General features: G+C 38.7%; 1 pseudogene; it reads right to left on the bottom strand.

The window, feature by feature from the left end:
* Positions 1–8,139: 8,139 nt before the first annotated feature.
* Positions 8,140–10,584, bottom strand: LOC120109571 (annotated as a pseudogene).
* Between the last annotated feature and the right edge of the window lie 1,797 nt (positions 10,585–12,381).

Below are 12,381 nucleotides of genomic sequence, written 5' to 3' on the forward strand. Positions count from 1 at the left end.
GAGCTGTTCCCTAATAACACACACATGAAAAGATACATGCGCATGGCCGTAAAGCGCAGACCCTCTTCGAGCATGTTCATCGCTATATTATGTGTGATGTTGATGAAATCTGAGCCATGGACCAAGGTTCAAGGCATAGTCCACCTTGGCTTCACAAAGGTAATCAATTGTTACTAAGTGAAGGTTCAAACCGAAAGGTACCTACACTATTACATAATATAAGATACTCAGCACTTTATTTTGATTTCTTTTTTAATTTTATTTTGATTTTAAATTTTTTAAATATTTAATTTATATGGGGGATTGTTGAATTAAATTAAATATTTTAAAATTTTGAAAACTAAATTAGTCAACGGCCAAGTGGCAAGCATCCGTGCACAAGCAAGGGAACAAACATGGAAAAATTTCCAAAAGAAAGCAAACCATGATAAGTCTCATGCATCCAGCGCAAGAGCAAGCATGGAAAGGCCCATCGAAGAAGGAAGGAAGCATGAACGGCCAAGATGCAATAAACCGAAGAATCAAAGGAGCACAAGAAGACACGTCATCAATCCGCAGGAGGGGAATCTTCTTCTTTTGACGAGCCTGAGCCTATATAAAGGGCTCTAGGGATCATTTCAAATACAATCAAAATTTTCTCTTCTTCCTATTCCAGAGTCTAGATAAAAAGGGTTCTAGGGATCATTGGGGAGAAAAGAAATAAAGAAAATTTTTTCTTCTCCTCATAATTTTTCTAAGTTTCTTTTGAGGTATCTGCAAGTGTGAACGTGCTCTACTTTCTTTTCTGAAGGCGCACTGATGGGGAAGACGTGATTCTGTATTGGGTCGTCGTATCTCTAGGAGATCTGTACCAGCAGACCCGTGCGTGGGGGGTATAAACTTTTCTGGACAATGCATCAACGTGCTTCGATCCACAGACCATCTTTCTCCTCTTTCTTCATTTTATTATTATATTGTCAAGTTAATTATTTGCTAATTTATTCTTTTTATTTACTATTTTTGAATATTAGAAATATTTCATTTATCAATTATATTTGTGCATCTAGGCTAACAATGGTTCAGTCGGCGTTAGCCTCGCACCGTATTGCTTCGATAGTTGTAGGATCCCTGCTCAGCCCACCCAGGCCGCGACGGCATCTGCTATCTTCCATTGCTTCCTTTCCCTCGAAAGAGGTTCTCGCCCATGGGACAATAACCTTGCACATAAAACTTTATTTAAGAAAGAAAAGAAGAAAAAAAATACTGAGAGGCAGCCATCGAGACCTTTCTTAAACCCTTCCTGCGAACAAAATGCAAAAGCCAGAGCTACTACTCTTATAAGACGGTCAATTAAAAAAAGAAGAAAAGAGGGGCGGAAAAAAACGATATACCTCGATGATTCAAAACCTGGTTCACGGGACCTTGGCCTTTGTCCTTTCCTTTCAGAGTATATCTTGAAATATTTCACTATTACTTGAGAAAAAAAAATGAAAGCAAAAAGGGAAAAAATGACATAATGACAAAAGATTGCTGAGAGAAAGTACGAGGCAAAAAATAAGAAAAGGAGAAGGAGAAGCAGGATTGTACTGTTCTTGGAGGGCTTGGGATCTTCAAGATTCGAGTTTGAGTGGCCATGGCTGCTTTGCCCTAAATCACATGAGAAGTGGTGAGAGTGGCGATGGTTTAAGGGTTTCAGGGGAGGAAAGATGTTAGTGTTTCGTTGGCTCCAAGAAGCCTGACTTGATCTACCAAATTGCTTATTTCTGAATGGAGGCGGTGGATTGATATCGGCGCGGGAAGGAGAAGGAGAGGAGAGGAGACACTAGCACTAAGGCATCAATCGAGAGAAGACTGATATTTGAATGGCCTCCAGCAACGCTTATAAGCGTCGTTGCAGGTCCAACCTTTAGACGACGCTTTTTAAGCGTCGTCAATTCTGAAGCTTTACCGATGCTTTTTTAGAAGCGTCGGCAAAGTTTGGCATTGAACCAAAATTTTCTGACGCTTTTCTCTAGCATTGGAAAAAAAGCATCGGAAAAATCTCTCTTTTTCTGTAATGCTAAGTTCCCCTACGAGTGCACAAGAGCACAGTCCCCTCACCCTTGGTTGGCATACGACCCGGCGAAGTTCTCCAACTCAGAGCTCCACTGGAGAGGAGGGGGAGCCTGAGCCGTGCCTGCACTGCATTGTGCGAGTTCAAAAACTCAGCAACAGTGCTTGTCAAGCTAAGGGCTCGGTGAGCAAGGAGGAATGGGAGGAGGAGGAGGAGAGTGGAAAGGGAGTTGGTGATGGCCATGGAATAAGGGATGGAATAAAGAGATCGAAGGTTTAATTTGCTCTTTCTTGGAGTTGATGAGGACTTGGGGGATGTTAGGGGATTATATAAAGCATTGTTGGCAGGGTGCAAATATAGGGCTGGTTGAGATCATGTGGTGGGTATCCGAAATCGGAGGCTGAGGACACGCCAATGAATGTGAGGAAGGGAAGGAGGAATAGAAGTAGGAATAAAAGTTGAGCTCATTCTTCCACTCCCAGCTGATGAATTCCATTCGTGAGAAGTAATGTTTGCGTTTTTGATGTCGGATGGCTATCAAACTATTGCGCATGCTGGACTTCAAAATGAGGCACAGGATTCTCGAATTTGTATTTGATGTAGGACCCACAAGAAACTTGGCATGTCCGAGATGATGAGGGACTCGGTACCATTTTCTTTCCTGCCAGAGAATTAATTCCAATAATTAATCTTTAATAGAGACAAACGTTTTCTTGGATAAGATAATGACATTTGAAATTATTGTGGGAAGGTATACTGATGATAAATGTCAGGGAAAACACATGATCCCATGTGAGTTCTGATTGATCGGTATATTTGTCTAACTTATCGGGCGTTGCTGTGATGGCTTCGATGTGTCGGACCGAAGAGAAAGGATAGAGCATTTGATGATCGGTATATTAAAGGACGGTGGCTTTTGTCCATCCAGTTCTGATCTTTAAGATGGAAGCACCGAGTCAATCCAAACACATCTGAGGGGAAGTCTCTTACTACTCCGCCGTATTGCATGCAATGCTTATTTGAAGTCCACGAGAATCAATTTGAAGGGCGGCTTACTATAATAATTTGAAGGTGTTTTATTTTTTGTTTAAGGTGCTGGAGTCCAAATGGGTCGGATCGGGTATGAGTGACTCCAACTTAACTCGGTTCTCTGTTCCGGTCCTAATTTTGGACTCAGATCCAGTCCAATAGAAGATTGAGTCAGGTCAGCTCCGGTCCACCGCTACAATTTTTGACCCAACGGATCATTTGAGTCGAATTGAGACCATGTATAATCCGGACTCAACCTAAATAATTCGGATCCGGTTCGGGTCAACCCATCCATGGTTTCAAAACTTGTTTGCACCCCGCGGGCCTAAATAATTTTACAGATTCAGATCGGGGCGGATCGTAGGATTAAAAATCCAAAATTACCAAAATTTCAAATAGCTCGGGTCGGGTCAGATCTAAATTCAGTAAATCCAGATTCCGACCTAGAAAATAGAACGAGTTCAATTTTAGGACCCGACCTGGCTCCATGGGTCCTCCAAAATAGGCCGAGTCAGGTCTAAGCGGGTCGGGTTGGGTCACGAATCAACCTAGCCTATTTGCAGCCTCAGAGGTGACAAGGTGAATGGAATGATAGAAAGAAACCAAAGCCCTTGGAACGACCCTCCTTCCAAAGAGGCCCAGGTTATTAGGCCTAACAAATATTGTTAACATCAGGCTGGTATGCATCAATGTATAATGGGCTAAAGGACCCATTTCTAGTGTTTCTTCCATCGTTAACAAACAAAAAGAAGCTTGGATTACTTAATCAAGACCACGTTGGCAACATTCATAGACATCACACAGGAGATGGTTCTACCGGCCGAGTATTGACTAGATCGAAGGCGATCTATCTACGGTCATCAAATGGATCGACAGCCACTCAATACTCAAAGCAAGTATCAACTATTACTCTTTGGACATATGAGATATAATAGAATAGCCAACCAGTGGAAAGGATGGCGTATTCCATCTGGATGGGAAATTATCCCCATGATCTTATTTTTATAGATGTTGGGTTGTTCTCATCGAAAAATTATATTCTACACGGCATGCACCATGTGGCTATACAAGCTGCCAATCACAGCTGGCCGTCCTTTCATGTAGTGAGGCATTAAGATGAGCACTTAACAAATAGAGACCACAAGAACGAGCAGCTGTAATTGGTGGCTGGCATGCTCGAAATATAATTTCTCGTCCTCGTGCCCATATTATAAATAATCAGCTGTACCAAAAAATAAATAAAATAAATAAAATAAGTAAATAAATAAATTGGGGAAAAGACAAAAATAAGGGGAAAATAGAACTGGAATCCAAGATTTATCCACTTTGTAATGAATGGCAACCTTCTCACTAGCGCTGGAAAGGAGGAATCAAGCACATTGCGTCAATCCTACCAAAGAAACAGTCTGAAGTAGATACTTCTAGGTAGATACTAATCCTAATAACCGCGCACACAACCAGCTGCAGCATAGAGACATGAAAAGATGGCAGAAATGTTGAATTATGGTGAATAGCCCTATGATATTAGTCAAGGTACCATTGGAGAGTACGAGCTGGTTAACAACTATCATCATATCCAAACCTGATTCCTTCGAAGGGAAGAGACGTGCAACCATCGAAGTCACCAACCCATTTGACACTAGTTTTTCTTGGCCACCCGATGACTAGAAAGTTTCTGAAGACGATGGCCTAACCTCTGATAACAAGAGCTCGTAGTTGTCGTCGTCTGGAAATTCCCCTCCCTTGCCTCTGATGGTGGGACGGATAAAGAGAAAACTTTCGATTTAAGCATCCAAGGCTTTCCTTTGGCCAACCATAAAGAGAACTTGAATAACTTAGCACCAACTATCACTTAACTCTCCAGTCGCCGGATGCACAATAATCATAATCTTTATATTGGTGGACTACACAATGGATTAGACATAAAAAGCAAGATTAGGGTAACCATTACATCCAAATGACGGTGCCACGCGCTCTTTTAATGCTAGTAATATGTAGAAAGGCTTCGCAACAACAAAATAAACGTTACAGTTTGCAACATTTGCAAAAACCTACTGCAAACAAAAAACATGAATTAGCCAAAATTAATATATGTAGCCCTTACCCATGTGATAAAAAAATTTCGCACATCATACCAAGGGAGTTCGATGGTAAACCTTAATTTCCAAAATATGTTTTCCGAGACCACCTATAAGTACTCTCCAGTAAAGCCTAGTTGCAGAACAACTCTCCAATGTATCAGAAATCCATGCATCACTGCGCTCTTAGCATCACTCACCTGTATCTCTTCTCAAAGTTCAAATCTGCTACCTTACCAGACTTCTCTGGCAGCTTGAAATTCTGCAGCTGATAACATAGTGAAGCTCCCTCTTTAGGAACTGCACTACCACCCGTCAACATCTTTCAGAAGTTTACTTTTTCCCATACTACAACCAAGATCATTTGAGGTGATCGGTTCTGGTCCTTCTATGCAAGAGACCTTTTTCACCCAAATCTTTATTATTCAGCCCCATCAGCATTATCCATCAAGTAACTTTTCTAAATTTTCGTAACATCTTTCCACCATTACCCGTATTTTTTTTAAGAATGCATCGCAATATACAATTTGAAAATTATATATATATAAAGATTTCTTATGCTGGACTCGACAAAAGTAATTGCGAAAGGATAGACATGTCCTCTTGCATGTTTCTTCTTGATGCATGCATCGTGTATGATAGTCCAAGAACTTCAATAAAGGAAATCCCTTTAACCCACCAAAAATATTTTGTCAGACATTAATTATTATGCGTCTCCTACACACTGGTGAAAAGGCAGGAAGAAAGCTGATACGCTTTTCACAAATCCAAATGTACACACCTATTAGCTTCCCGTTTCCAAAGGCCCGAAAACGCGAGTCTCTGGAAGAAACCAACCTTCAACCTTAATCCAAGAATATTGCAACCCATTCAAGATCTTAAGTTTACTAGAATATCAAACCAGCCAATGAAACAATCCCCATATTCATTCACTAGAGACAAAGCACCACATCTTATCAATACATAACTAACAACTTCGAAAAGAAAAAAGTGAAAGAAAAAACTCCCAATGTTCATTGGTGGTAAAGTGTTATTTTTATTGACAACTAAACAGGCCTTGAAACATCATTACATATTCTCCGTCATTTTCTTAAACTTCCCATCCAAATTACATAATTGGAAGTTTCAGTGAATTTGTTAAAGGACCAAAATGGATCATGATGGACCTTTCGTTGATTACTGCAATCAGGCAATCTTACTATCTTAGATACGTAAGTCATTCACAGACCTATAAATCTCCATTCTCAAAGTTATTATCTAAACTCTTGATTAGATTTGAAGAATTAGTATAAAATGATTACAATCTAAAGGTGCCCCTCGGAATCACCCCATCCTAAACCATATTCTATGTTCCTAGAAGGAAGGCAACTAATTAATTTATTTAGCATACAGGACTGGATGCCTCTAAAGGAAACTAAATTGCATAGAGGTGTAAAACAATAAAAAATAATGTGATACTTGCAGCAGCTGTCTCATTAACCAAGGCAGAATCCAATCCACCCATAATCTTTGTTAAAGTTCAAGAATAGTTGATCAAAATGTGGTCCAATTTAATGGGCATATAATGAAAATCACAATGAAGAGGGTCCTCCTGATATCTCATTCTCTTTAGAACTCTTAAAACATGTACCAGAGAAGAGACAATGGTCCAAATATGAGCCTAAAGAAAATCTTCTAGATTTTACCATAATGGATTGCGTGCAAATGGAGCGAAAAGCTAGAGGCAGTTCTTTGTTTTAGTTGAATCAGAGACAGGACTGATGGAACAGTAACAAACTCTATCTTTCTACAAATGATTATGGCTACATGCAAACAACTCACTGCTGATGCAGAATTTCGACAAAATATAGCATCAAAATTATTATCTTACAATTAATTCACATTTTCTATCAAAGCTTAGTATAATTACAGCACAAAACAAATCAATCAATTTGTGCATCAAATGGTTAACATATAAATGATTTTTCAAAAAAGAATTGTAATGGAACTACATGTAGCCACTAAGAATAAATTCCTTTAGAAATCAATAAACAAAAATGGGTCAATTCAATTATTGATCCTTAAAAATCTTGGTATGCACTGCTTCATTATATGCCAACCAATGATTTGGACAGACCTTATATTCTACATATTTCTGACATTGCAACAATATTGATATGTTCAAATGTATTATGCCCTAGTGAAGAGGTAATCATAAGATAGATAATACAAAGTAACAGGTTTACTTGACAGAAGTATATCTTTGGGACCAGGGAAAAGGATCCATTTTTTTCTGATGTAAAATAAAAATAAAGATGGTCATCAAATCAGTGGCATTTCAGTTGAGCTCAGGCTTCTAATGAGCAAACAACAAACAGTCCAAGTTAAGCAAGGCTAGATTATATATCATGATTTTGAACAAAAAATGGGCATGTTGGCCTCAAACCATCAATAAGAAGCATCAAGGTTGAGCCTGAAATTACATTTGGCCCCACCTAGCCTGCCCAAGTTGCACATGTTTTCCTAATTTTCCCATGCATATCGAAGTTCCTCTATTGAGAACGGTGGTGTTCATTATGCCATCATTATCCAAGTTGCACATATTTACCAACATTTGTGCAACAAATAAGCTTCCTCTAATCCGTCAGTTCTAACCTTCAGAAGTTCCAAACACATCCACCACGATGCTGTGAATGCCTACTAAGGACACTTTCAGTTATTAACATATATTTCAAATTCAGTACATGAACTGTAGCAGTTTAAATTAACATGAAACATGCGAGATAAAGAACTAGAATGTTTTTCCCCTTCTTTTTGGTGATAAGGCTAAACAGGAGGTGCGCTAAAATCTAACTTAATGCTTAAATCCATCTCATGTCACTAGCACCAAGATGAATCCATAAAATAATGAAATATCCATAACATGCAACAACAAATTACTTTGTACTAATGATGCAAGCAAGAGAAATAGAAGTTGAATGTAGAACATCTTTATCGTACATGAATATAACCAGTCCATACCTCACTGTCAAGCTGCAAAATCTACCACCAAAAACAGTCAAATCTAAAACAAAAGAACTGTCATCATGTTTTCTCAGCTGAAGTGAGATGTCCCATCTTGTCTGCAAGGTGGTCGACATTCTTCCTGCTCCACCAAATATTTCCCCTCTCTGCCATCTTTGCTTCAGATCTTCTGTCATTTGCATCTCGTCTTTCTGACTGGACCTCCTGAGTGTCAGAGGAAACCAGGAGTCTCTGTGAGAAATTGTTCCCAGAACACATCATTTACACCAGTAGGCACGGTAGAAGCAGCAGTCCCAGCAGCTCTATCTCTCGATGAATCACACTCAGGAGCGGCAGGCTCTGCATTTACATCTATCTCAGAAGCCTTACTCCTTATATCTGTGTGAATCTCTGTTAAAGGGAAGAGCTGGGCTTTCTGCATAACTTGTAGATTCTGCCAGCTCTGGCGATGAATCAATATCTCCCAGACAAGGTGAAGAAGGGTGCAATTTAGGTGATGGGTGATTGCAGATTCACATCAGTGTCCCCTGACGATGCATGCATCTCTGTAAGAACTACACCAGACGGCAGCGAAGGTAAAACACTGTCATAGTACATCTCTTCACCAGAAGCTTGACTCACACCTCGGAACAAATTCTCCAACGAATTCAAGGATGATTCCATCTTCTCGAATGGCTCTATGTCGAACGGCATGCATAGATGCAATGTCTGATTTCTCACTGCTCGTACCCTGGAAAGACATGATACGTTTCCTCTTCATATTAGCATCCTCACAGAAGTAAATTGGCTTTGGGCAATCTCCTCTTCTTGCTGTGAAATTCAGATTGTTGGACAAAGTTAGAGAAAAATCCAGGTTTCTGCACGATTTCGGTCAAGAAGGCCATCATATGTCTCTGGCGGTGCTCCATAGTGTGTAATCTCTCCTCCAAAGATTGCATTTGCTGCTCCATTCCATGCTGTTGCTGACCGTGACTCTGAAGTTCTGATATAAGCAAACCCTTCTCACAATTGAGCCTCTCAATTTCCTCCTCAAGCTCACGTCTTTCTGATTCTGCTAACGGCCCTGAGTTGCCCTGGTGTTGCAGCGAATGGCTGTGTATTGGCTTGCGTCTATGGAATATTTTTCAAGAGATGCCTCTGGCCCCTTATAAAGTCCTCGTTTGCAAATTCCCACTGGTCAGGATCTATTTTTCTAAAACCCTGGAAAGGGACAGAAGAAATATGAATTCATGCTAAGAAGAGTATATCAGCGACCATTACAATTCCTAAATGCAAAACTGAATTATAAACCAAAGGCACAAACACAAAAAAAGGAAAAAAATGAGAGAAGTGATCAAGGCAATAGATGAAAGACTGTTTCCATTATCCTGGATTATATGTATGTAAATCTTTTTTTTTTCCAAAGGAGAAAGGGATTATATGTATGTAAATCAATAGGCCATCCAATGAAAAGGTTCCTGATCTGTTCCATGGAATACAGCCCCCTCTTAGATCACTTGCATGCATTGCAAGTGCCGTATTTCAGTTTATACACTCAATACTAACATTAAATTTTTCAATGAAGTTCTGGGAAAACATTCTGCAATATAAGCCAAATAAAAACCATTACTAACCAATTCAAAGTTTTTCTTTTTCCACCCCCCCAAAAAAGGTTCAGGATCGCATAAAAAGTAAAGCAACTCATATTCTTGGATGGGATTATCGACAGGGAGTGGCATATTTGAGTCGAATGTGCATATAGTATTAAAATTCTACCCTAAAGCACTGTAATCTAGTGTATTAGATTACATCCTGTTCATATATCACCAAGAAAAATCATGCTGTTCATAGAGACAGCATAAACCAGTTCAAATGATAAGAAGAAACAAGAAAAAGGCAAAGGATTCGAGAACCAATTAATAAAATCCCATTGGAAAGATGAGTTCTTTCATTCTTCCAATCAGGCTTCACTTACATAAGTATTAAGCTGCCTGACGAAGCTGGAGAAGTTGTTGTGCTTGAAGTACTTGGGCAGCAAATCCCTGGCGAACTCCGGCGGTTTCCACACGATGAAGCTGGCATTGGTGGGGCTCCACGACACAATGGAATTCGTCGACGGGTCACCACCATGTCATACGTCTTGGTGAGGAACGGCGGCGGGGAATTCGATCCTGATCCCCCCTGCGACCCCTCCATCCTATCAATCAATCAAATCCAATCCAATCCGACCAATCTCTCACGGCCAATTCCCCTCCTCTCATCCCACCCTCATCGGAATCCTCTCTCTCCATCTGCAACCTCCATTGATCCAAACAAGTTCAGATCCGCGAACGCCTTCACATCTACAATTGGGGTTGGATTTCAGTTGACTGCGTGATATCTAAGGTCAAAACCCTAAAAAACCCTAGATTTTTTTCATGGATTCATCACCAGCCCCTGAAAATTTCGGCAGTAGAGAGGAGGAAAAAAATAGGCGAGTTTTTCGTACCTATCAAAAGGCAGCAGAGCGGTAACGCGAAACAAAGATTTTTTTTTTCGATAATTTGATGCGCGCGTAACGATGTTCTTATAGTACTGCGAGACTTTTGCTGAATTTTCTAGAAGAAGAATGGAGAACAGAATAGAAGAATAGAGGAGACATCCGTGAGACTTCGGAAATAACCCGGGTTACAGCGCGGAGTCACGAGTTTTCTTTGGGGAGTAGACCGCTCTTTTTTATCTTTTATCTTTTGACTATCACCGATGTCCAAACCAATATTCTTATCCATGATATTGGTGATTGCTGGTTGGGGTGTTTTTTTTTTTTTTGAGGATGTTGGGATTTTTTTTTAATAAATTTATTTGGGTTTTTTTTTGGAGGGACTGTCATAATTAATGATTCATATTTGCATTATTTTTCATTTATAAAGAGGTATCCGTAAAATTAATTAGTACCTGCTTTGTCTTTTAATAGAATAGTTTTTCGCACGAGAGAAAAAATTCTCTTAATAGAATTATTTAGGCTTTTTTTGAGAAGCCATCAAAAATTAATGGGTCTATATATGATGGCATAGTCCAACTTATTCAATTTATTGTTCTTGTTGTATTTTATGAATGTTTGTATAATTATAGGATTCATAATTTTATTTGAGAAAAACCGCTCTAATATGATGGGTGTCTGAGTGGTTGAAAGTGACAGAATCTCTCGTAATAGATTTGGTGAATGGTGATGTTTTATTCCTCAGTAATATGGTTTTTGCTTTCTTGAGTTCAGAAAGAAATATAGCTTTCATGTATTTTCACTAAGTTAAATAGATAAAAAGGAACTCTACCTTTTTAGCTTTCCGCCTCTTATTGATAAGATGAGATGAATGATGGAGTGAAAAATAGAAATAATAGAGGACAGTAGCTAGGGTAAGAAAGTCAAGCCAACTCATTTTTGTTGCAATGAATTAAAGAAACCTTCTTCTATCCTCTTTTTCATCTATGCTCTTGACTATATTATTCTAAAAGAAATATCTTAACCAATTCCACAATGCCGCCATCGCCAAATGGCAGCAAAGTAATTTTAGTATGATTTAATATTAAAAATATTATAAACTAATAGCCAATTCTGATTTTCAATTCCACTTCTTATTTTATACCATATTTTAGAAAGAGACACAAAAAAAGAAAAATAATAATTTATAATAACGAGCCCTTCTTTTCAATTCCACTTCTCGTTTTATACCATATTTTAGAGACAAAAAGAAGGATAATAATAAAAAAGCAGTATGGTATGTAGCCATGAGGCTCGTTTCCACGCACGCTCTTCCTATATGAGCTTATCCTTCAATTTATTTAATTTATCAAAACTATATACGACAAAAGAAAATCTATCCCCAACTTGAGACCATCATCATCCTTTATGTCAGCCATGTCCACCACATGTATTCAGAGGCTGAGGCATTCGCAATTGTTGATGGGCAGCCTTCAGCATTCCAATCTCATGCGACCTGATTTAATTAAAGTTATCAAAAAAAAATAAAAAAATAGTATTTTTATGAAAATAAATTTTCATATTTTATAAAAAAAGTTCATAAAAAAAACAAAAAAAAAAAGCTACTTTTCATCGGTTGAAAATTAGAGTTTTTTTTGTTGCAACCACCACTTGTCCTAAAAATTTAAGTTAATAGAATGAGGTAAATTTATTTATATATTTTATATTTTTTTACACTCTTCCTCATATATGGGCCGAACTTTTCTTTAAGGGATGAGCCCAAGACCTCTACTTTGATACCA

Source organism: Phoenix dactylifera, unplaced genomic scaffold (genome assembly GCF_009389715.1).
Source record: "Phoenix dactylifera cultivar Barhee BC4 unplaced genomic scaffold, palm_55x_up_171113_PBpolish2nd_filt_p 002409F, whole genome shotgun sequence".
In the NCBI taxonomy this organism is placed as follows: Eukaryota; Viridiplantae; Streptophyta; class Magnoliopsida; order Arecales; family Arecaceae; genus Phoenix; species Phoenix dactylifera.